We start from the raw sequence: 24,809 nt of genomic DNA, 5'->3' as shown, positions 1-24,809 counted from the left end.
TGCTAAATTCTTGCTTGTATAAATAAATCTAAAGTTCTGTTTTCCTAAATGATTTCGATAAATGCAAAATTTAAATATAAACTTGAGTTATGTTTTTCTTTTTTAAAATGTCATAACAGAATAAAATGCTTACGTTATAGGATTACTATGATTAAGCTGGTCTTAATCTCCATTAACTAACTTCTACTAGATGATCTATTGACCAAATAGTGGAGTACCTTGGTGTAGAGGTTTAGAAGGTATCATGTTAGCATATAAATGTATATACTGTATATATCATAAATCCTAGGTACCCCGCTAACCAACAGCTTGCCTTTTTGTCACTCATTCAGGAATAATTGTGTGTGTATGTGTGACTCTCGGTGTTATGGGCCCCATCTATGAGAACATCAAGCTGCTCCTGAATAGAGTGGGATGAGGATGGAAGGTTGTTAGAGAGCCGTGCTGGATCAGATTTCTTGGCAGGAGGGTAGTGGTTTCTATAGGTTAGTTTGGAGATTTATTGATTATTGATGTTTTACGCTCCAACACTATATGTTGAGTCTGTATTGCGCTATATGTAGTCGGAATTTGAAAACTTCTGGGATATATGAAGTTGGTCACTCTGTCTGCAGGCAGAGGAACGTGTGGCAAGTGAAGTCGCACATTACATAGTCTGGTTTCAAAATAGTAACATCATCGTGTGTTACAGGTAGGGACTTTTCTGTGTGAAAGTGGTGAATGTATAGCGAAGGCAACCTATAAAATCTTGTCCTTAAGCAAAGGAATCAATTGGGTATTCCGACTAAAACTTATCCCTGGGAGAGTAATAGGTTTTCCCCTAAACTTGAGAGCAGGGTAAGGTAGAGGGAAGTGCTACTTAATCAGTGAAACTAACATTCTGTGGTAGAAAAGAGGTAAGCGCCGTCTACTGGAAATACAGACTACTTGTGAGATTGAACAAAACTATCACTTTAGCGAAACAGACAAATGGAAATGTTTTATGTTGTTACTAATTGATTTCAGTTAAATAAAGTGTAAATATATTGTGCCAATAAATTTTGTAAAGGAGGGGTCAGCAGAAGCTGGAGTAGAAGTTGACATAGCAAGAGTCGCGCTGGGATTGGTCCACGTGACTGTGACATTTAAAGTTCTGATTGGTCCGTTAGTGTAAAGACATGCTTGGATTGGTCAGAATTTGTGTGACGAAGATTGTGCCGATTCGTGCGTTGGTGTGAGACGCGCTGGGATTGGACAGAGAATAGGGGTACAGATTAGAAGAAAGTAAACAATCGTATTTTGAGACAGAATTCGTAAAATGGATTCCTATTATGAGGAAGACAGAGAAAAACCTTCATGGTTTAAGAAAATAAAGAATTTCTTTAAAAAGGATAAGAAAATAGAAACAAGAGAGGGAAAATTGCTTCCGCCACCAAAAACGCCTGCATCTTATATGATGATGAAATATGGCTATCATAATTGCATATGCTTGGAGAATTGGGCAAAGTACACTAAAAATGATGGAATATTGGCATTGCCAGAAACAGGTTCATTTAGTTCATCTGTATTAAGAAATTTGAGAGAGAAAATGATGAGACTTGAACCGAGACCTACACCGACTTAGTTTGAGGCTCTGATGGAATGGGAGGATGAAATGCATGCTAAAGAAGAAGAAAGGTTCAGAAATATGGATGGTAGATGCGGAAATTTTAAAGGATATTGGGGATCTGTGCATGAGAGTAGAACGAAAACATGGAGAATGGCAGATATGTGGGATGGAATGTATCCGGTACGGACTGTAGATGAGACTGTAGGAAGAAAATGTAAGGAGAAAAGAAATAACCAGGTTTCAGAAAAGAGTATGTATGGAATGAGTGACATGGAGGATGAGGTGTTGGAAAGCATTTTGAATAAAAGACCTGCACCGTATCAATCATCTTCTGCCGTGGTAACTCTAAATGCACCACCAATGGAGAACGATATAGTAGAAACCCCAAAAAGACATTTAGAAGAAAAACATATTTTTGAAAGGCCAGAATGTCCACCGACTTAAAAAACAAGTACTTCAGAATTGGAAAAGAATTGGCAGAGACAATTAAGGAATTAACTAAACATGTAGAAGATGTGACAGTAGCTGTAACGATAGATCCTGCAATACCGTTTTTTTTAAATCAGAAAATAAATGAGAATTCATTGATTGTTCCTTTAAATTCAAGTGTGCAACAAGGCAGGGAAAAGATTTATCCAGATCTAAATGAAAATAGAAATACTGTTTGGACTTCACCACCTAATTTGACAATTAATCAGAGTCTACTATATAATATTCCGATGGGAGCAGAATCCGCAACTGTAACTCCAGAGAAAAGTTTGATTGATTTAGATATACAATTAAAACTCCAGTAGGTCTATCAGTGGAAGAATTAATAAAAGCATGTATTGTTGCCTGTCCTCCATACTGCACACCCTCTGTGGGTGGTTGATGCACACTGTCACCGTGATCCCAGCCATGCTGACCAGTTCTCCCCTTTTAACCCTTTAAGTGCTGCCGTCGGCCAACGGTCGTCACGGGCACTACCTCCCCAGTGCTGCGTGCGGCCGCTGGACGTCCAGTTCAGCACTGGATAATGGACAGCGCAGCACTGGGGAGGTTTATTTACAAGCTCCTAAGGTGTTAAAGAAGCCACCCTCATCTTAAATTAAAACGTTGCTGCATTGTGTCAATTCATGTTTATATTCCCAAAGCATCTCTTAATCCCGGGTTTACCTCGATCTCCTTTCATATGTCACCGCTGGCTCTCTCTCTCCCATCCTCACTCTCTGCCTTCATTTCCTTTCTGACCCTCCGTAGTGCTTTAACACAACTTAGGGCATTTAGGCACTGCACAATTACACACTTCTGCATAATATCATGTACCCACCTTGCATATGTTTTACACTCTTCCAATGTCTAGTGCCAGGTCTAATGTCTAATGTTCCAACTCAGTGCTTTAAAGAAGACTAGAGAAGGGGTAAAGTGCTATAAAAAAAACAATATGAGATAAATGACCTCTCTCTCTCTCTCTCTCTCTCTCCCCCTCTCTCTCTCTCTCTCTCCCCCTCCCTCTACCTCTCTCCCTATACCTCTCCCTCTCCCTCCCTATACCTCTCCCTCTCCCTCCCTCTCTCTCTCTCTATCTCGTATATAGTCCTTTTTAGATTGAACCTAGATGGCGCTTGCTTTGTCAGGCACACACAACACTCAGGATAATGTGCTGTATGGCTACAAACGTATAAGGTTCAAAATGAGCAATCTATTGGCTATGCCAATGCTTGTTTTTCTTGTGTCTTCATGATTTTTCCTCTTTATAAGATTTAGAGGAAGGGGAAGAGCGGGAGGTCGATCTAGAACTCAACCAGGAAAAATGTAGAGCCCAATGGTCGTCCTGAGTGCGGGCCACTAAAAGCTTGGCCTCGCAAACCTTGATGGCTTTAGGAAGCCTGCTGATCGCACATTCTCCCATCATGCCTCCCTCCCTTCATGTCTTCGTCGTTCTCTCTGTTATATTTAGTCATCCTGCCCATCAACGCTACCAACTTGGTTACGTCCTCCCCAACTTATCATCCCTACGGATCTTTTTCATGTATATTTCCTCTGCTTGTGCCCATTCTAATACGTCTTTATGCCATAATTAGATGGAGGGCGTCCGCGCGCTCTTCCATCCTATAGCCACCCTCCTTTTTGCCAGCACCAACTCTAACTGTAGAATTTTCCAGCCTATTTTGTCCTTCCTGGGATTCTTAACCATGCCCAACAGGCATTCCCTTGTAAGGGCCTCCCGTATTAATCCGGTCACCTCCCTCATTTGTTCCGTCACTTCCTGCCAGTAGTGTAGAACTGCCTGGCATTCCCATGCTAGGTGGAAGAACTAGGCCCCGTCCATCCCACATCTGGGGCATATGGCCCACCTTCCCGCATATATTCTGCAAAGTTTAATCTGTGTCATATATGTTTGTTGCAGGTAATTAAGGTGTGTCAGCCTAAAACGTGTGTTACTTGACACTATCTGAACCAATTCGCATGTCGCCCTCCATTCAGTGTCCTCGAAGGGACCTGCTAAATCCTCCTCCCATGCTCTTCTAGACGGCATTTCCCTCACCCCTCTGTCCTCCTTCAATGTTCTATATAGAAAGGTCACCATGTGTCGCACACCTCCCGCGGTTAGCACGAGCTATAAAGTGCCACACTCCCTCGGGAAGTATGTCCATATTTCCCTCGCTATGTGCATTATTTTAGCGTATTGAAGGAACTATGCCCTTGTCACTCCAAATGCCTCCTGTGCTTCTGCAAAAGTCAGACAAGTCTCTCCCAGGTATAGGTCTCCCAATGTTATGTAACCCCCCTCTCTCCATCTCCCCATTGACATTTCTCTGTCTACATGACTAAACAGCAAGAGTGTCCAGATATCTTAATCCCTAGCGAATGGTGGTTTCTTAACCACTCTCTTAATCACTTTTTCCCATATCTCTGCTGTTTGACTTATAAGATAAGGACTTCCCTCAGGTACCCTGTTTCCTAGCATAAGCAGCTCCACCAATGAGAGCATTCCATGTGTTCCCCTTAGCATTAGTTTCCCAGCGTTGTCCTCATCCAGCGTCCATTGTTCCACATACTGCAACTCAGATGCATAGTAATACAACTCCAAGTCCGGGAGGCTCATCCCCCCTTCCAGTGTGTCACGTTTCAATTGCAGCAATTCTACCCTGCTCCTTCTCCCTGCCCATACCAGCTGGATCTAGAGGCTATCCAATTTTCGGAACACACTACCGGGAAGCGTGCACATCAAATTCTGGGCCGTATACAGACACCTTGGGAGGAACGCCATCTTGGCCACCACCACCCTCCCCATAGTGGAGAGCGGCAGCATATTCCCGAACTGGATGGATCGGGTTAGTCCCGATATCATTGAGCTCACCACAAAGCACTCCTGGTCTTCAAGAGTGCAGCCTACGGCAACCCTCAAGTATCTAAAGGACAACTCTCATCGTACATACTCTTCTTTAAATGTATATTGTTTGCATTACTAAATCATAAATGCGTGATGTTGAGTGTTGTTTCATTAAAAAACGTGCTATTATAAAAAGCAGGGAAACCACAAGGCGGATCACCGTTTTATTTAGATTCAAGTATTTCTCCTTATCATAACATACAGTACTGTGACATAGTTCATTGGAATAACATATTTCAATACGTTTATAAATTAGTGGAAAGGTAATCTGAGTGAGTGAAACCTAAAATAATGTCACACCAACAGGAGAAATCACCATTTACTATAGCCACCGTTCTGCAACAGCAAGTCTTGTATTATTTGCCGAGAGGTTTTATTAATATTATGGCAATGCAAAACTTACAACTTTGATTTAAGTGAGAGAGTGGAAATCGTTACAGTATGTTATTGTGAGCATTATTCTTCATTAAAGTACAATGTATTAAGTTGGATTCCCTGCCATGGTAAAATAAGCTTTACCTAACTTGCTTTGTGAAAATCATGTTATCATAGTCTGTACTTTAAAAAAAATGACTACTGTGTATCTTAAATATTTTATTCTTAGGGGATGTAAACTCATAGGAACAACAGAAATCTTATTTTCTCAAATATAATAAAAATTGCATTCTTGCATACGAACTAGGAACCTTGTATAGCCACATTTATAAATTAGGAATGTAGGCAAAGTACCTGCACTTGATCAAAAGAGTTACAACTCTAAATTATGTCCCTATGAATAGTTTGATACTTTCGCAAACTGCATGCTAAAATAGTTTAAAACGTAACCCCATGAGCGCATGTGACGGAACCACTCCGTCACGAGCCACGGGCACGCTGTGCTGGTGACGGAGTGGTTCCGTCATGGCGTGCCCGCCCCGCCCTGCTGCCGCAATTCCGCGCCTGCGCGGCGCGTTCTATTGAGCGGGCGAGGTTGTGACGGAACCACTCCGCCACAAGCACAGCGAGCCCGTGGCTCGTGACGGAGTGGTTACGTCACGAGCATGGCGGCGCCGCGCGGCCCCCCTCCCCCCAGCGCCGTGGCAGAAATACTGCCGCGGCCAAGGGGTTCAAATTGTAGAGTTAAATTCACATGGAATATTACTGTGTTTGAAAAACTGCTTGTTTGCATTTGCTGCTGAACATCAGCGTCTTTAAACAAACTTGCATTGGTTTAAAAATGTTGCTCAATTGTCTAATTTCTAGTATTCTTTGAATGTAAGTCTCAGAAGATATGTTTGTAAGTAAAAAAATGTGAATGCAAACAATTAGATATAACAAAGTAGAGGGAAGAGGAAAGTATGAAAATGTGAAAACTAACATAAATGGCAAAGGAAAAAGGAAATAATTTATCTGCAAAGATATACAATAACCCTTTTATATAATCTCTGACTGTTCTTCATTAACCCTAATACATTTTTTTCTTAATACCATGTTGACTCTGAGATTTTATAGGGGAGTAGGGCATCCCTTATGTTGGTCCCTCCTTTCTGCTGCACCTTCTTCTTAACCCTTTCACTGCCTAGGTGTTTGCACACTAACTAACTAAAGAAATGTTGCCCTGAATGTCTGGAGTCTGGCAACATCTCAAATATGTGGGTTCTCCTTGGGAATGTAATTTGCAAAATCAATTGCGCAGATCACAAAATTGTGGCAGAATTACTGTTTATGTTGCACATTTGATGAGAGGTTTCAAACTCAGGGCTATATGGAAATTGTAAATGAGCATGTTACCTACCTTTGGTAATGTTCATTGTGGTGCAAACTCTATGTAAACATAGATTTCTCACCTTTAGAATGTCCACAGGTGTTTAACTGGATCTGAAAAAGATTTCAGCACAGCCCTTTTCCACCAGTAGGTGGCATTGTGCAGATCTGTGGTAACTCTGCTCTGCCCTGGAAGTGATGGCTGGATCTGCATATGCCTATGCCTTTCCCATCAGACCTGGTTGTCCCAGCAAAAGTGCTTGGCAAATGTGTGTGCTAATATCCACGTTGCAACCTGACAAATATCCAGGACAGACACTCTGACTGTCAGCGCATTGATAGCAGCCTTGGCTCCTGTGGAATGGGCCGTCTGTCCTTCTGCTGGCTGCTTCTTGACTAGTGTATAGCAGATCTTCATGCAGAGGACTATCCCTTTCTGTGCCCCAGAGTACAGCATAAAGAGCTGATCGTCCACCTGTTTTTTTTAATGATCAATGTAAAAAGTTGGTGCTCTTCTGGGGTGCAAATGATGGAGCCTCTCCTCCTCTTTTGAAGGGTGATGCAGAGCAAAGAACATTGAAAGTGTGACAGGAAGGGAGTCGTAACCTCAGCAGGGGCCCATCTTTAAGAACAGAGGGGCCCCATCCCCCAAGCTTTCTGCATACATTAAGAGTGTCTGTCAGGCTGAGCAGAGGTCAGCCTGACAGACACTATTTATGTTCAGCTCAGGCAGCCAGGTTCTGTACATGTGCTAAATCCACAGGCTCTTGGCTGCTTGAGCAGAACTTTGCTGGGCTAAAGATGTCACATCCCTGTGGGCCTGTCCTTAGCTCGACAAAGTGCCTCAAGGTCCTCCCCCTCATGATGACGGGGTGCGTCACTGATAGCCTGGACCGGGACAGAGTATCTTTCACTGACACCTTCCTCGAGTGGGGTAGAGTCAGCCATTTCACTTTTCCCACACCACTATGTGATGAGAAAGGGACTGCCATCTCTACTCTTGGCTGACCTGCGATCAACCAGTAAGAGGAGGTGGCAGTCCCAATCGTCAGGTACGAGGCAAGTTTCCCTCCTGAGATACTGCGGCTGGTAAGTTTTATGTTTTTTAATGTTTAGTGCATGTGTGCATGTGTGTGTGTGTGTGTGTGTGTGCATGTACATATGTATATTTGTAAGTACCTTCAGGTGAATAAGGTCACACTCTCTGCACATTTGGAGTTGTGAACTAAACCAAAACACTAGAGGCGTAGATCGTAGGGATCTGCCACAGACATCTGCTTCGAACAGTCCCTACAAAGCTTAAACCTTGTAGTTTTAGTATAGGACATGTTCTCTTGCACACTGGCAAAGAATTGTTTTCGGAAAAAAATTAATCAACATACTATAAAAAGTTAGGAGCCAGCTCTGGATCCGTATCCAAAGGTGTAGAAAGAAAGAAACTGACATCAGCATGCTTGGGTGACACTTACATACGGCTCCAAATGTCACGTGTAGTGTGGAGAGGGTCAACACTGAGCTGCATGTTGCCACCTATTGCACACAAGGGCTATGCTTTAAAATATTCTGGCTGTAGTATAACGCCTGGGAATTTTCTAAAGGTGAGGAATCTACAGTTAAAAACTATATATATTTTAATTCTGTATGCCCTAAGCAATCTATTGATTGTTAGCCAGATCTCCATCGCACTGAGCGGTTGGCTGATACAACATGCAGATCTTCAGCAATGTTTTTTTTTAAAAGCAGGGTCATTTCCTCAAATCTCCCTTGCGCAGGAACATATCCCTGCCAAAACCTGACCCTCAACTTTGTTTATTTAGTTCTCCTGAGTGAGAAGAATGAGGCATGTATAGGTTTTGTATGGGTACAGGGCGCCGACTGGCGATAAACTAGGTGTTGTTTTATTAAAAGTATGAGAACCATAGATGGTAGGAATTCTGTCATTTTTCTGGTGGTCTGGGGTCCGGATGGTCTTCATATGCCCATATACTAACATTTGCAGAGGATTCTGGTGATGAAAGATGATTCATGCATGCCACTTTATCAAACATTTCCCCCCATCTCGTTTTCAGAATGTCTGGGGTTGGTAGGTTCTCCTGTGTCCGTGGTTCCCAAACTGTACGCCGCGGCACCCCGGTGCGCCGTAAGGAGGAGCCAGGGGCACCGCGACCACAATATGGAAAAGTGAAGCCTCTTTTTCTGCAGCCAGTCAGACCCTGGCCACCACCACTAGCTCATCGGATTCCTCCTTCCTGACCTATTTGACACAAAAACAGATTCTGATGGCAAATGATGTTAGAACCTTCAACCCCAGAAGTCTCGTCTCCAATATTAACACAGACAGGTTTTGCTGTCTGAATCCTTCAGCTTTCACTGACTTGGGGTTTGGCTGAGAAAGTGCCTAACCTCTGCTCACTCCAACCCGCACCACTTAATGAACAGGCATTTAATGTCTGTGTTTATTGAGCAAACTTTCCATGAACCCGAGGGAAGGTCCCACTGGTGGTGGGGGCTGCTTTCTTTTGCATGTAAGACCCGAGGCGCACAAAGCCATGCTGTTCTTCGAGGAAACTATTTGAAATGGAAATGGGTCTTGAAAGCAAGGGGGTGCGATTCAGGAAAGTGTGCAAGTTAAAAAGGGTGGCGCTGTGGAATCGATAAAATTTAAGTGCACATATTAAAGTAAACAAGTATTGGAATGTGGTGACTCTAAAGTCAATCAAACGACTACATAAAACAGGCCGTGTCAATGTTATAAATAAAAATGCGTATTGCATTAAACATTAAAAGTATTAAACTCAAATATGATCTTGTACGCAAAATGTTTTCTGCATCAGGTCCCTTGGCATGTGTGGGACTTGCAAGTGTGCTGCTGCAGGATCGGATATCAGAAATTCAAATATACGTTTTTTTTCTATACCTGTCAGGAGCAAAGAGAAATTACTAATGCAGGCAGAGAACTTGCCCACAAAAGGACAGGATGGCCAGGTAGTTGATGTTGATCTCACTAGGGCCTGATTCACAGAGATCCTTCATTTCTAGATGAATGTCTTGACACCACCCATGGAGGCACAGAACACGAATAGTAGTTGCTGGACCTGTACTTCATTGGTGGGCAGCAAGTGGGCAGCACACGGTCACCAACTAGGACCACCAAACCCTGTGGGTGAGTTTCTGGGCACTGGGAAGTTCGTAGATACCTAATGATGTTCTTGTTCACTGACAATGGCTCACAGTCATTGCCAATGGCACATGCTTTTCACTTCCCAGCTAAATATCACCAATATACATAGATGGACTGGAGAAAGACAATAAGGGAAACCACAATAATATTAAAACTCTCACTCTTCCATCCACATTTAGCCCAGGCCTTGACCAACTAGGACCAGAGGTCGCGGCTTTCGAGCTTGTAGCGTTGAAAAAATTGGACCAAGCATTAAAATTCATCCCGAAACCAATCTACAACTTAAATAAAGATGAATATTTGGCTTTGCGATCGTTATCTTCTAATGAGAAATTAACAATAAAAGGATGCGACAAAGGAGGTGGGATTGTTGTTATGGATTCCTCCCAATATGAGACTAATATGTAGAGGATGCTGGACGATCCAACATTCTACACAAAAATTAACTTCTACTTTACTATCAATATTGCCAAAAATATTCGAGGCATTACTAAACAAGCCCTAGATAATGGAGAAATCTCCAAAAAAGAATATGAATTCTTAAATTTTAATCAAGGAAAAGTGGCCTGTGTGTATGGATTACCCAAAATCCATAAAGATCAAAAGAACCCCATATAGGCCAATTGTATCCATTATAGGCACAGCGACAGAACCTTTATCAAAATATGTTGACAACTATTTACGCCCCCATATTCCTAAAATTAGGTCCTATGTGAGAGACACCGGTCACATGATTTCTAAAATTGAAGATATTCATTTTAATTCTTTCACTGACCTATTAGTTACGTTGGACGTAGAGTCCTTATACAGTAACATTCCTCTTCAAGCAGCAATGAAAACCACTGAATGGTTCATTGAAAAACAAGAGATACCGTGTCCAAAAGCCTTTGTTCTTAATTGTTTGAGGATTGTTCTCACTGAGAACATTTTTCAATTTGGTGCTCAGATTTACCGTCAAACAAAGGGGGTAAGTATGGGGGCGTCTATATCTATATGGCCGCATTCGAAAACAGATACATTTACAATGAAGTGGCCCCATTTTTTGAGTCGATCTCCCATTGGTCCAGATATATTGATGACATTTTCTTTATCTGGACCAATGGGAGAGAGACCCTGTCCGAATTCCTGTATTGGATCAATGCTGCTGATACCAACTTAAAATTCACAGCGCATATTAATGCAAATAAGGTGGAATTCTTGGATATTATTATCTTAAATGACCAAAATCGATTGAGAGTTGATCTGTTTGTAAAGCCTACGGCAAGAAATACCCTCCTACATTATATTAGTTTTCACCCCCGCAACCAAAAGGACAGCATCCCCTTTTCCCAGTTCTTACGTGTTAGACGCAATTGCTCTACTCTTGCAGATTTTGACAAACAAGCGAATGTGATGCGATCAAAATTTATAGAAAGAGGATATCCTCACCGGTTGGTGAGGGATTCTTTTACAGGAGCTCGATACTATGATCGAGACTGCCTACTGAAAGTAAATCCACCAAAAGAGAACAAACAGATAGTTTGCGTCACTAAACACTCCACAGTTAATGCCAAAATAAAACAGATAATCAATTCAAGTTGGCATATTCTCAACAGTAATTGTTCTAATGACCAAAAACTGGCTAAACCCCTGTTTGCGCACCGCCGCAATAGGAACATTAAAGACTGCATTGTACACTCAAGGTTTTGTAATCCAGCAAACCAACAAAGATTTGTACAGAAATCTATCCTTACAGCCACCCTATTAAAGGTACAATACCATGCTCCATGTGTAAATCTTGCAATAATATAATTGCTGGAGAACAGTTTAGTCACAATGGACACACCACTAAGGCCAAAGAACTATGGAATTATAAAACTACTAACGTAGTGTATTTCATTCAATGTCCTTGTTCACTTGGGTACATAGGTGAAACATCTAGATCGATCCAAGTGCGCCTAACAGAGCACCGATCAGCAATAAATACGAAGAAAATGATGGCCCCAATGGTAAAACACTTTGTGGAACATAATCACAGTCCAGAAGAATTCAAATGGCGAATACTGGAAAAAATTCACATATCAGACACTAAAGGTGGTCAACAAATAAGAAAAAAACGTGAAGTTTTCTGGATGTTCGTTTTTGATACTTTTAAAAATGGGTTGAATAGCGATATACCCTGGGAGAACGCTATTTATTAATGCATCTAAATTGAGGCGTATAGGTCTCCGTTGTTGGACAATTTAGGCTATATCTGTTTATAGAGGTTTTCAAGAATAAGAAAGATATATTGAAACCGATTAGTCTGTTCTTTATTTTCATCTTTTCTGGTTCCAAATTCGTAAAGTTAACTTTGAATTGAGGAATAATACTTACACTCATAAATTGACCCTAAATAAATTTCTGGAGTATTGGTATTATTATTAATTAAAAGAAGCCACCTTTTTAAACAATATCAATTACGATTTAAACGGTGAGTCTATGACCCATAGCCCGCATGTCCGAGTTTGATGGAGCTTTCTACATCGTTTTGTATACAATCGGGTGTATTTTTTTACGCTGGTTTGCGTAAATAGTCCGTAGTAGCCTAGCTCTCGTTGGCTTCATAAGATCATCACCACGAGAACGTTGACGTGTATGCTACTCCTGGTCTGCGTCAGCTTAATTCTCCTTGACCTTTCTGTAGCCTTTGACACTGTCAATCACAACACCCTCCTCAACATTCTTAAACAGAGAATGGGCATGGAGGGCACTGTGCATAAATGGTTTGCTTCCTTCCTCTCTGATAGATCACAAATGATCAAAATAGCGAACAGTCTTTCATCTCGTGTGGCGGTAGGTCAAGGTGTTCCTCAAGGCTCTATACTTGCACCCACTTTGTTCAACCTTTATTTAGAACCACTAGGAAATCTCCTAAGTAAATCCGGGATCCACTATCATCTCTATTCTGACGATACTCAAATCTACCTCAAGGTTGCCTCTACTCACGATCTCTCGATCCTAAGCTCCACTCTTGACACCATTCATAACTGGATGTTTACTCATCAACTGATTCTGAACCCCTCCAAAACCGAATTCCTCCTCTTCTCCTCTACAATCTCTCCTCCCCAGTGCAATCTTGGATGGATCAGCTGAATCTACTGAACACTAAACCCATCATTGCCGACAGCGCAAAATCCCTGGGTGTCATCCTCGACAAAAAACTCAATCTAACCCCTCACATCAATTCCATTGCAAAGTCTGCTCGTTACCATCTGCGCCTTCTTTGGGGAATCCGTCGCTTCTTCCCAGAGCAGGACCTTATAACCCTGGTGCAATCGCTGGTCCTCTCCAGACTGGACTACTGCAATTCTCTTCTTACTGGCCTCCCCAAATCCCACCTGTCCCCCCTTAAATCTGCTCTCCATTCAGCAGCTCGTTTCATTTATGGGGCCAAAAGAAGCGACCACATCACTCCCATGTTATCCACCCTCCGCTGGCTTCCAATCGAGGCTAGAGCCATCTACAAGACTGCTTGTATCACCCACAAAGCCTTGCACTCCTCCTCTCCTCGCTACCTGGTGAACAAACTGAAACTCTCTGGAGGCTCTAGACCATCACGAAATGCGGAAACTCTTCTGCTTGAACCTCCCACTTTCAAGAAGGAAAGAACCCATCGAAAGAACAATCCTTTTCGGGCAATGCGGTGAGAATCTGGAACTCCCTTCCACCGCAGCTCCGGACCACCACCTCCTCCCAGGATTTCAAAACTGACCTCAAAGCTCTCCTCCTTCAAAGACACTTCCAAACGTAACTCATGCCCTCTCTATTATCCGAAGGAAGCCCTTCCATTATAGAAAAATCTACTTTACATGACAGTGTGTTCTTGTGGTCTGAGAGTCTGCCATTTTGTGCAGTACTATCTTTCTACCTGTGTTTGGTACTCATGTGTAACTTGCACCCGTCACTTTCTCTTGTAACACACTGTTTTCTACCTCCTACAATTGTTTATTTTCGATACCTGCACAAGTGCCACCATTCCCTCCTTATTTGTTCTTGTGCTTGAGTGCCCCCCATATATTGCAGTATTATAGCTTTATGTTTACCTTGTATGCTTTTGTAACTTGCACACGTCACTTTTTCCTCCTGTAATGCACCGTTTGCTACCTCTTTTATTTTGTTGGTTCACGATTTGTTACTTTTGTAATGCACCGTTTGCTACCTCTTGTATTTTGCTGGCTCACGATTGTCATTTTTGCTTCATTTAATGTAACGTTTGCCTTTTTATTTGGTTCACTTGTAATGTTCTCATGTACCAGTTCTGTTCCTATTGTGAAGCGCTCTGACACCTGCGGGTAAAGTCCGCGCTATATAAAAATGCACAAATAAAATAAAATAAATAAATAAAATAATACAATCGGTAAGCGCCCGTATGCACTAAACAATTGGACGTTTATGCAATAAGCTACAAACGTCTTTTATTAAAGCGTTGCCTCTGCCATTTATTCCTAGCGTGTATGCTAACCTCACATTCGGAGGATTGTCTACATCACGACGTTTCTAAAAATCTTTTTAATACAGGTACGTAGTACAGGCTGCATCCCTGTTATTTAAAGAAATACCTCATAAACTAAACAAAGTTGATAATGTCTTTTTCTTTCATTGAACATTGCCTTATTCATTTTTCGCGACCAGGAGGTTTAATACTTTAAATTCGAACTAAGGTAAACTTCAAATATAATGTATCTGCCTGCATATTTTGTTTAAACGCTTCAGGTAAATGATGTTTATCGGACTTTGTTAGACTCTGTCCCTTTACAATTTACACCTTTTAGACCCGTGCAAGTTTCGTTTTTTTCATCCCGCCATAATCTACATTGTGATTACCGGCTGCGAATCTTCTATATTACAGGAAGGTAAAGTTGCAACTTCAAGTATAAATTGATAAGAATTTATCCTCAGTTATTGTATGCCTTATAGAACCACTATTTCTTTCCAAACTTATAGAATAACTAATTAAACCTGAAATAGAAGTTGTCTATAAGTTCAATGATCGCTTAAATTCCCTTCAAAAAACTTGTCTGTTAAGAAAACCACTAAAAACTATCGAATGTTGTGACCTAAGATCTGACTATAAAGAGGAAAAGAATAGGACTTAAGACATTTCTCTAGAACACAACAATCGTTGAGCACAGATTCTTGCAATATACCGTCATAGCATAGAGGTTTTGTTCTAACATAATAAATAATGAATAGTACTCGATCAGTTTTAATATGTAACAAATATGATCTTAATTTTTAGAAACGACCTTGAAGATAGTATTCCTCACTAAAAAGGCCTCACCTATAAGAAGCTATATTGTTACACTTTCAAATCGAAGTATATTCTGCATACCTAGAATATCCGGAATTGTAAGTTCCTTAGCAATCCCTTTCTTTTAATTAATCTAGTTTAATCATTTTGATTTATGTGAAAAATTTCCATAAAGAATAAAATTAATTGTGTTATCCCCCCTTTTCAGTTAAAATCGCCTTTATTTCACAGACAACATCCTCAACTTTCATCTTTGATTAACTGCTATAGCAGTAAGTATATTAGACAACAACAAAAATATATAGAAGCTATTACTGGTTAAAATGTGTCTTTAAAAATAATATATAGACATAAAAGCTAGTCTATCAATATGAAAGCTTAATAGGTGACCTCATTATGTCTAAATTAGTCTGTTTCAAACCCATATCAGTATACATGAGCATACCTTTAAAAATGTTATGAAACATAATGAGCAATGCAATAAGTATGTCGAATGTTAAAATAATTTCCATGTAAGAATCATATGCTACAAATTTACCTAAGTGACAAAAGGAGGTGCTTGTTGATACTTTGCTGACCTTAGTTAGTGACTTATTGTATGATTTTTTTGTATCACAGAAATATGCTATAAATTATCTAATGAATTCTCAAAATATTTTGCTTATGTTATTTTTTAACATTTTTGTTATTAGATATTTCGTGGCTACTCCAGAAGAAGGCGCTGGTCGCCGAAACGCGAGTCGAGAAACACTTTATGCCACTTTATTTAAAAAAAAAGTTTTTTTACTTGGAATTTTTAACTGTGTTGTGATACTATGTAATGCTGATTTAATTAATTTTTGTAGTTGATTTATTATATTTGAGAACCAACTTTTTAAATGTGTTTTATTTTTCATGTTAATAAAATCTAAGTCACTATTTTTATGCTTTATAGTAATCCTTCCCCCTCTGTCACTTTCTTTATGAGCACCAAATATTGAATTGCCTAGGTTGTTACATTTAATGACATGCTTTTCACTTCCCAGCTAAATATCATCAATATACATAGATGGACTGGAGAAAGACAATAAGGGAAACCACTCACACACCTCAGCACTAAATAAGTTGTGCCCCAACCCTCAAAGTTGTACTTCCCAAAAAGTAGGTGTAGGATAATTCTATAAAGTTGACTGCTGGGTCTGGCTGAAGACATTGTGATGTCAGAATTTAACACTAATAACTTATTACATCTGAGTAGCTTTTATACAAGGATTGCAGGCTTCCAAATATCATAAAAGGGATAAAATACCGCCTGCCATATGTTATAAAGATATTTGAAGTCACAGAGAAGTTCTGTGACCCTACAGGGCCGTGGCTTACATCCCACCCCCCTTTGCCCACCGGTAAAAAAATGGTGGGGAGCCACGGTCAACTGCCAATTAGGTCAAGGGAGCCACGGGTCAAAAAAGTTTGGGAACCACTGTCCTGTGTGCTGACGGACCCCAAGCCCAGACTCTAGATATATGTCCCCCTTTGGATTCTTCCCCCATCAAAAACATTGCATGGCTTCTATTTTGTGGATCCCTACTCAAACCCATGTACAAATCACACATGTTTGGGGGTGGTGGGGGGTAATGCTGACAATCTTACAAATGTCTTCTTCATCACACTTTCCCGGCTAGCCATTCAGGGTGATGATGGTCTGGCACACAGCGATAGAAACCCTGTGGTGTGTGCATTTTAAAAATGCATGGTTACAGTAAGTTTCCATACACCCAAGGGTGATACCTGCGACCAAAGGTTGGGTAGTTTGAACTGGCATTTGCTTTCAAAATTTCCAAATTCCAATGGGACTATTTGACAGGACAGAAATAGTAAAAAATGTAAGCATGTAAAAACTACATTGACACTATATTGACTTCACACTTTCAGTCACGATAAGCCCATCTACATACACAAGGTACTGTTTTAGTGGCATATGTGTGGTAACACTGGGTGGTGGGCATTTTGTGTTTCTCCAAAAAGTCTTTACATTACTATCACAGCGATGTGAGAAAATTCTGGGCCTAATTTATGAGGTTTTACCGTGGGGCAGTGCCGCAGGCCTCCCTGCTGCGCTGCCCTACGGTAAAAGAAAGGGGCAGAAATGCGCTGTATCTATGAGATACAGTGCATTCCTGTCCTTTTTCCCTGCGACGGCGCACAATGAGCTGCCGTTCGCCAACGCAGGCCCCTTTGCACCATGGTGCAAGGGTACCTGCGTTGAGAAGATGATTGTTTTTGTGCAGGAAGGAAAACCTACCTGCACAAAAATAATCACAAGAGGCCTTTTTCTTTTTCTATGTGTGCTGCAGAATGCAGCACACATAGGAATGGGAAAAAAAGAGGCGAAAGAAAGATATTTCTCCTCGTTGTGCCTCCCTACGTTTTTGACGCTGCCTCAGATTTACAGTTTCCTGTAAATCAGGGGCAGTGTCGAAATGCCATAGATGTTGCTGGGAAGGCCCAACAACACCTGTTTCACACCCCTTTAATGTAGAAAACTGTGTTAAAGGGGACAATATTTACGAGGCATAATTAAGCCATTTCAGTGGCTTAGTGCTGCCTTGTAAATATGGAGCAGGCTCCTGCGCCACAGAACGTCACAAAAAGTGACTTTCTGATGGCGCAAGGGGCCTCATAAATGGGACCCTCTATTTTTAAGTAATGTATGACGTGCACTACAGTTTGGGTAAGATAACGTGGCAGCATTCATGTCAGCCTCACCACCCATGACTCCTCTGGGTATTTAGTGTACAGTAAAGTCTGCGATTGGTGGGTTTACCTAAGTGCCAGGCAACCCCAGGCCTATCTACATCACAAAAATGTATGTAATTTCAAGCTTCTTTCTTGCTCTTTTCACAATTAGTACTTGGGCCTTTCCTATCCCAAGCAATGCACTTGTTGGGTATCATTTTGATTTTCAGAAGTGTGGGAACGCAGGATAGCAGGAAATTTGCTAGTATCTATTGAATTCTGCAATATATTTGGCTTCCTATAAGTCATCATAAAAACTTTGTCAGAATCGCCTAGTTTTATGGGTAATTGAGAATTCAGGTGCCCTAAACTCAGATTATTGGGTCCATGTAAAATATATAGCTTTCCTTCACCCCAAATTTCTACTTATTAGACTTGTTTGTTGTCAATTGATGCATGTTTTGTATACAATGAAGAACCATCGTAAACCACAGATTGTTTGCTGGCTGTGTATATCATGGGCTTCAGAGCAAACTACAAGCATCAGGAAGAGTCTGCCAAAAGTAATGATATATTATTTTTGAGGATGTTCCTTTTGCGCAAAAAAATACGATGTGAAACTGTTGTGATCAATTACTCTTTTACTCCATGGGTGTAACTAGGGGGGCAGCGGTGGGGGGCGGAGAGCCATGGTGGCACTTTTTTGAGGGCGTTGCTGCAGCACTTCACCCCTTCACTTCACCGCACCCCCTCGCTCTTACATGCACAAACCGGCCGTCAATAGGCAGCAAACTGCAGGACCTCCCCGGGCGGCAAAAGTGCTAGCTACGCCACTGTTTTTCTCCAAAATTCTATGTCCTATCACAGAGCAATACATTGTTGGGATATCTCCTTAGGTCATGAAAATGTCCATATAACAACAAAAAGTAGCAGTGGGTCAGTGACTCAGTATCTCAGGTACGTATCTGGAACAACAAGGTGGAACTCAACTGTGTGCAAGGAATATTAACTAAAGGTGAATAACTTTATTAAACACCTTGATACTCCCAAATCAATAAAATGCGTGCGATAATAGCGGCTTCAATAAATGACCACTAATCCTTATGTACGGAGCCTAAAAGGTATCCTGCTGCTTTCTTCAGGACCATAATCGCGACTGCTCATTAAAAAGGTGAAAATAGGAAAAGGTATCACCTGGGTATTTAGTAGTTCTTCATTCTCCTACCTTTTAGGCTCCAAACTTAGTCTGCAGAAACATGTTGACCGTACATAAGGATTAGTGGTCATTTATTGAAGCCGCTATTATCGCACGCATTTTATTGATTTGGGAGTACCAAGGTGTTTAATAAAGTTGTTTATCCTTCTACTACCCAATTTTACCTGATTACATCACAGTTCACATTTTTCACTTTTCACATGCACTGCTCTATAGTTGTCCTTCTACACCCTGATTCTTGATAACATCTAAATGTTTTCCACTGTCCAGTTCTTACCATCTACAGTGGCTTAAACTTACCTTCCCGGTGTGAAGGAACCCAAATGATGAACAGGGCGCCCAGGATCGACAACTGATGGGTATTTTTCCACACAGGAAAGATATTCACCTTTAGTTAATATTCCTTGCACACAGTTGAGTTCCACCTTGTTGTTCCAGATACGTACCTGAGATACTGAGTCACTGACCCACTGCTACTTTTTGTTGTTATATTGTCTATTGAGGGGCTGTAGCAGCGAGAGGTCTCTAAACATCCCCTTAGGCCCTCTTCCTCCCTTGTTGTACTGTTCATGAAAATGTCCAGACAGAATTTGGCTACTTGCTGTGCACAAAAAACACAGTTTGGTGTCCTAGCAAGAAGCCAGGTAAACTTTTGATTTTTGCTTAGGCTAAGAATAAATTCAATAAGCACCTGGCTCCTTTATGCGGTACAGATATGTGTGTCTGAGTAAAGTGAAATCAGAAAGTGGATGTTGGAAGGAATAATCCTAGTCCCTCCCTTTCCAATCCCCACCCCCTGATTTAGTTCTTTTGTTGGTGGGAAGATTTGGGCTGCTCCCCCATCCTCACACCAGCAGATAAAAGTGGCCTGAGCTGGTGAGAACATTGTAGTATCTTCATGTTGTGTTATTTTGTTCTATGTTATCTTGTTCCTAGCTGCTGAGCCAGTGTGAATGTTCCTTGTGGAATGTTGGTGTGTGGGCCATGAGTGGAATGCTTGAGTGACTGGGTATGAGTGGTGACAGTTGGTGGAAGGGCTGAACAGCTAGCAGGCTGCTCCTGGTGGGCGGTTCTACAGAGCTTAACTACTACTTGAATAAACCTACTTGAACCTCATCATCAGCGTGGACTACATTACTACAAATATCTAGCTAGAGAAGAGCTGAGTGCACTATTTTTTTCTTGTTTTTTATGGAGTTTTATATAGCGTGAACTTGACACGAAGGTTTAGGGTTTTAGAACGCTTTACATGAGCACCAGTTGCATTACAAAACGACACATTTTTTTTTTTAGGCATGGGCAGATAAAGTGATTTGCAGAGAATCACAGGATGTTGAGCGCCCCTGCCGAGATTACAACATGGTTCCCCAGCGTCAAGGTCGGCCACTCTAGTCGTAAGACCACATCTTCTCCCCATAATACCTGTCCATAGCCGCTTCTGTTGGCCTACCCACAGCTTGATCTTTAGACAGACTTGGGAGGAGTAAGGGAATCCCTCCAAGACCCATCTGATATGTAAGTGAAGTCACACACATACCAATGAGGTGAAGTGAGCAATGGGCTGTCTCATTCAGCAGGAGTCTGCTGGACCCAGAAAGGACTGTGTACCAGCAAATTCCTTTCCCCATCCCCAACTACTGAAGCAGTTTGTAAACATACAAAACAAGCACCCCCAAGAGGGTGAAATTTTTTGAAAAGTGACGTACATGCATGTTACAAGGGCATCCTGATGACACCTTTTTATGACGTATAAATACATTACTAGGCATCCAAGAGTTTAAGCCATCACTTACAACTTTCATTATTCTAACACCAAGCAGCCTATATACTTAACCGAATCAACCCCCAAATGTAATCTAACAAAATACCTTTTACCATTCCCTAACTCTTTTCATTACCCTGAACCTAACCTTACCCGGCAACGTTCTCCAACTCATACTCTACTCCAAATGGAACTTTAAACCCCCAGCACAACTTAAACCTTACCAAAATACTCCAAGCCCTAACTCATGCATTTTTTCATCAACTTCTTTCTTCTTTTTCATATATTCTATTTTTTGTTGTCTTATTTTGTATGTTCCTACTTGTTATCTCTGCATTTTTGTTACTCTATCTTTTTAATTTCTATTTGTTACTGAAACCTCAAGATCCTCAATGCTATATATCTGTGTCTCTGTTCAATGCATGTTGTCAGCAATTTGACTAACATGCGCTTAGCCATAAATTAGAACTATTTACAGTTTAGAGAAAGATGTGATGAAAGTTCCAGTCCAGGAAGATGGTACTATATTCAATAGAAAGTTATATGAATGCTCTTCTATTTTTTTGTCATTAAATATAAAACTATGTGCATGTGCACCTTCAAACGACTTTATTCAAATATATGTGAAAGGTCATGAATCCAAGAGATAAAGAAAAATAAGCTTACACAATAGTTCATTCCCATATGCTGTTACCTATGGACACTGATAGTAACTTGAGAAAGGGAAATGCTGCTTAATGTGTATTCTACAGATGTATCTGCATTTGTATCACAAATGAATGAAAAAACAATTTCACCAAGTTTGAAAACGCGAATGGTATTACAAAAATAAAATTCAGGATTGTCCAGTTTAGAGATGTAATTGTCTGTATTAGTAACACTGTGACTTGTACACTGTTTTCATGTTGTTAGAACTGTGGCATGCTGATATGTTTTTCAAAATCATCCTCCATGTCTTTTCTTCAGTCATGGTCATCTTCATCTTCTGAAAGCTAATAGAAAAAAACGCAATTAGCTTCATAAAATACATTTCAATGTATGAATACTACAAAGCATTTACAGCATGCTGACCAGTTTACACAGCTGGTCTTGTACATGTAATAAATATTCCTGCATGCATAACTAACTAGCATAAGTTATAATGATGCCTCTTACTAGGAGGACCACAATGCAGTTTCCATGCTAATTCTTTATCTACAGTTGCCTCTAATTTTGCCCTCAGGTGAACAATTACAATGAAGGGCCATGTCCAGGCAACATTTGCCACTCACTACCTTTCTGGAAACAGGGTGGGGATTGGTTATAGTGGCAGTAGAAATGGTGCGAAAAGATATGGGAATATTTTTATCTTTAACAATATCTCAGCTATATCTATAGTAATCCCTCAGGTAGATTTGTCAAGTGCCTATTTGGAAATAGGGATTATGATGATTTGGTTTGATTAGGTGCATCATTTATTATATTTCTACCAAATAAAATACAAAATTGGTAAAACGTTGATCTGAACAATATTCTTAATCGTTTTATCTTTTCACCTACTGACTTGTAAAGGAATGTCAACATCAAACATTTTAAAAACTTTCATGCAGAAGTGGTTGTCCCCCAAATGGTGTTCCGTGAAATTGCCACAATTTAGATTGCTTGTAGAGGAATAGTGTTCAATGTAATACAACCCAAATCTCAGTCCAGCAGTCCATGACAATTAAAAAAAAAGAAATGTCCATGATTTAGAACATGTAATAGATGTACTTCCCTATCATAAACATTAGAGGGAGCTTTTTAAATGCTGATTTTAAATATCTGCCTCTAAACTTAATAAAGATGTGGCTCTAAATAATGGACACTGGTGATCCCTCGCTATTGCTCTGTTGGACCTCTCTGTAGATTTTGGTGGTCTTGCCCACCACTGGATTGGATTTTACCCTGGGGAAAATTTTGCTTGGATCTTTATCTGACAGGGGTGTATGAAAACAACCTTGGTACAATACGGAGCCCTTCATTGGTTCTATTTAATATCTGCAAAGAGCCCATTTGACATGTGAAATAAACATGTAGATTTCATAGTAATGCAGATGATACACAAGTGACAGTCCACCTACCTAAAGCTCAAGAGTAATGGATGAATGATAACCGTAGGTCATAAATGAGAAAAAGACTAAGGAGCCTATTCACAAACTGCTTTTTGTAGTATGTGAAGTAGTACTAAAGTAGTACTACTGGCATGCTACAAAATGCTATTCACAAACCTACATCTGGAAACGTATGCCTCTTCTAATTTTTCTATACTCTGCACTCTGCACTCACTACTCTGCACTCACCACTCTACACTCACTACTCTGCACTCACTACTCTGCACTCACTACTCTGCACTCACTACTCTGCACTCACTACTCTGCACTCTGCACTCACTACTCGGCACTCACTACTCTGCACTCACCACTCTGCACTCACTACTCTGCACTCACTACTCTGCACTCTGCGCTCACACTCTGCACTCACACTCTGCACTCACTAGTCTGCACACTCACTACTCTGCACTCACTACTCTGCACACTCACTACTCTGCACTCTGCACTCACTACTCTGCACTCACTACTCTGCACACTCACTCTGCACTCACTACTCTGCACTCACTACTCTGCACTCTGCACACTCACTCTGCACTCTGCACACTACTCTGCACTCTGCACACTCACTCTGCACTCACACTCTGCACTCACAACTCTGCACTCTGCACTCACACTCTGCAAAGCGCGTCCACATACCCTAAGCGGCTCGTGCACCTGTCTGTCTTCCTTGGGAGGCATTTTAGCAACAATAGGTCTCGCTGCCGAGACCTAAAAATTGCAGTGATAACGGTAAGCAGCATTTTTGTCCTGGGGTGTTATTATCCCTCCATTGTTCTCCTGGCTCTAATAGAAGCTTTTACAAAAGAGCATACATCAAAGCAAATGCTTGGGGTTTTCAGCAATTGCAGGTGATATAGAGCTTCACTACACCTGCGGTGGCCAAGTGTTTATAGCAAAGGATTGAGAAAGTGCTTACGTGCATTATTAAAATGTTTTTAAAAAAATGTAATGCAACAAAGAGTGTTCGGAAATGCCATCACAGGGACAAGGTGAAGCAGAACTCCCCGTTGTGGCATACAATGTAATGAAACACAAAAGCCGCTAAACAGTACAGAATCTAAAACAGAATAACAATGATCTCTCCCAGTGCGTTAATTTAAGTTAAAGATAGAGCGCTGGCTCGGGAGAGGCAAGTGATCTATAATAAAATAGTACTGTGCTTTTCTCGGTTTCAACTGCAAGCCTACTATCTTCACAAGACTGCCAAAATAATTACTTAACCCGCAATTTATCATCCTTTTTAGGTCTCCTGGCGTTTAACAGCGTGTCAGCGCTGTGTCCGCCAGGAGATCTTTTGTTACTGACTCTGCTTCCCAGGAGACAGCATCTGGCCGCGCGCATTTCGCAAAAGGCGATCGGCGCAGGCCACGCGCGCGGGAGCGCGCTCGCCGTGGCTGTCTCCTGGGAAGCGCAAACATACACAGGCACACCTCCCACTGCACGCATGCGCACACACATACACAAGCACACATACACGCACGGAGAGACATCCCCCCCACCCCTCCGCAGTCGCACACACACACGCACACATACAGGCATCCCCCCCCTTCCCCGCTCACCGGCACTCAGGACTTGTGCAGCCTACGACCGCGGGGCTCTCCCTCGGGCATGGGAGCCCCGCGTCACCACTGCTCCTCCAGGCACTCCGTGGGCGCGGGCTTCACAAAACGGAAGTCCCGCCCCCACCATAGGTTTCGTTTTTAGGAGTGCGCGAGCAGTAGCGTCGTCCTCCGTGTCAGCAGCTCGGGGCTTCTCCCGTCTCGTTCCGCCGTCCTTTGTACATTGCTGTTACACGATGAGATACTGCACTAAGGCATTGATGATACC

The 24,809-nt window shown here is 41.4% G+C and overlaps 1 protein-coding gene across 1 annotated transcript in view; it reads right to left on the bottom strand.

The window, feature by feature from the left end:
• Positions 1-21,445: 21,445 nt before the first annotated feature.
• Positions 21,446-24,809, bottom strand: part of COL28A1 (collagen type XXVIII alpha 1 chain) — a 621,255-nt gene continuing 617,891 nt past the window's right edge. The window contains exon 36 of the mRNA XM_078663712.1: positions 21,446-21,845. The gene's annotated coding sequence lies outside the window, so the exon portion shown is untranslated. The remainder of the gene's footprint in view (positions 21,846-24,809) is intronic.

Source organism: Lissotriton helveticus, chromosome 10, assembly GCF_964261635.1.
Source record: "Lissotriton helveticus chromosome 10, aLisHel1.1, whole genome shotgun sequence".
Taxonomy (NCBI): Eukaryota; Metazoa; Chordata; class Amphibia; order Caudata; family Salamandridae; genus Lissotriton; species Lissotriton helveticus.
Note: the sequence above shows the minus strand (reverse complement) of the source record. Positions and strands in the feature narration are given on the sequence as shown.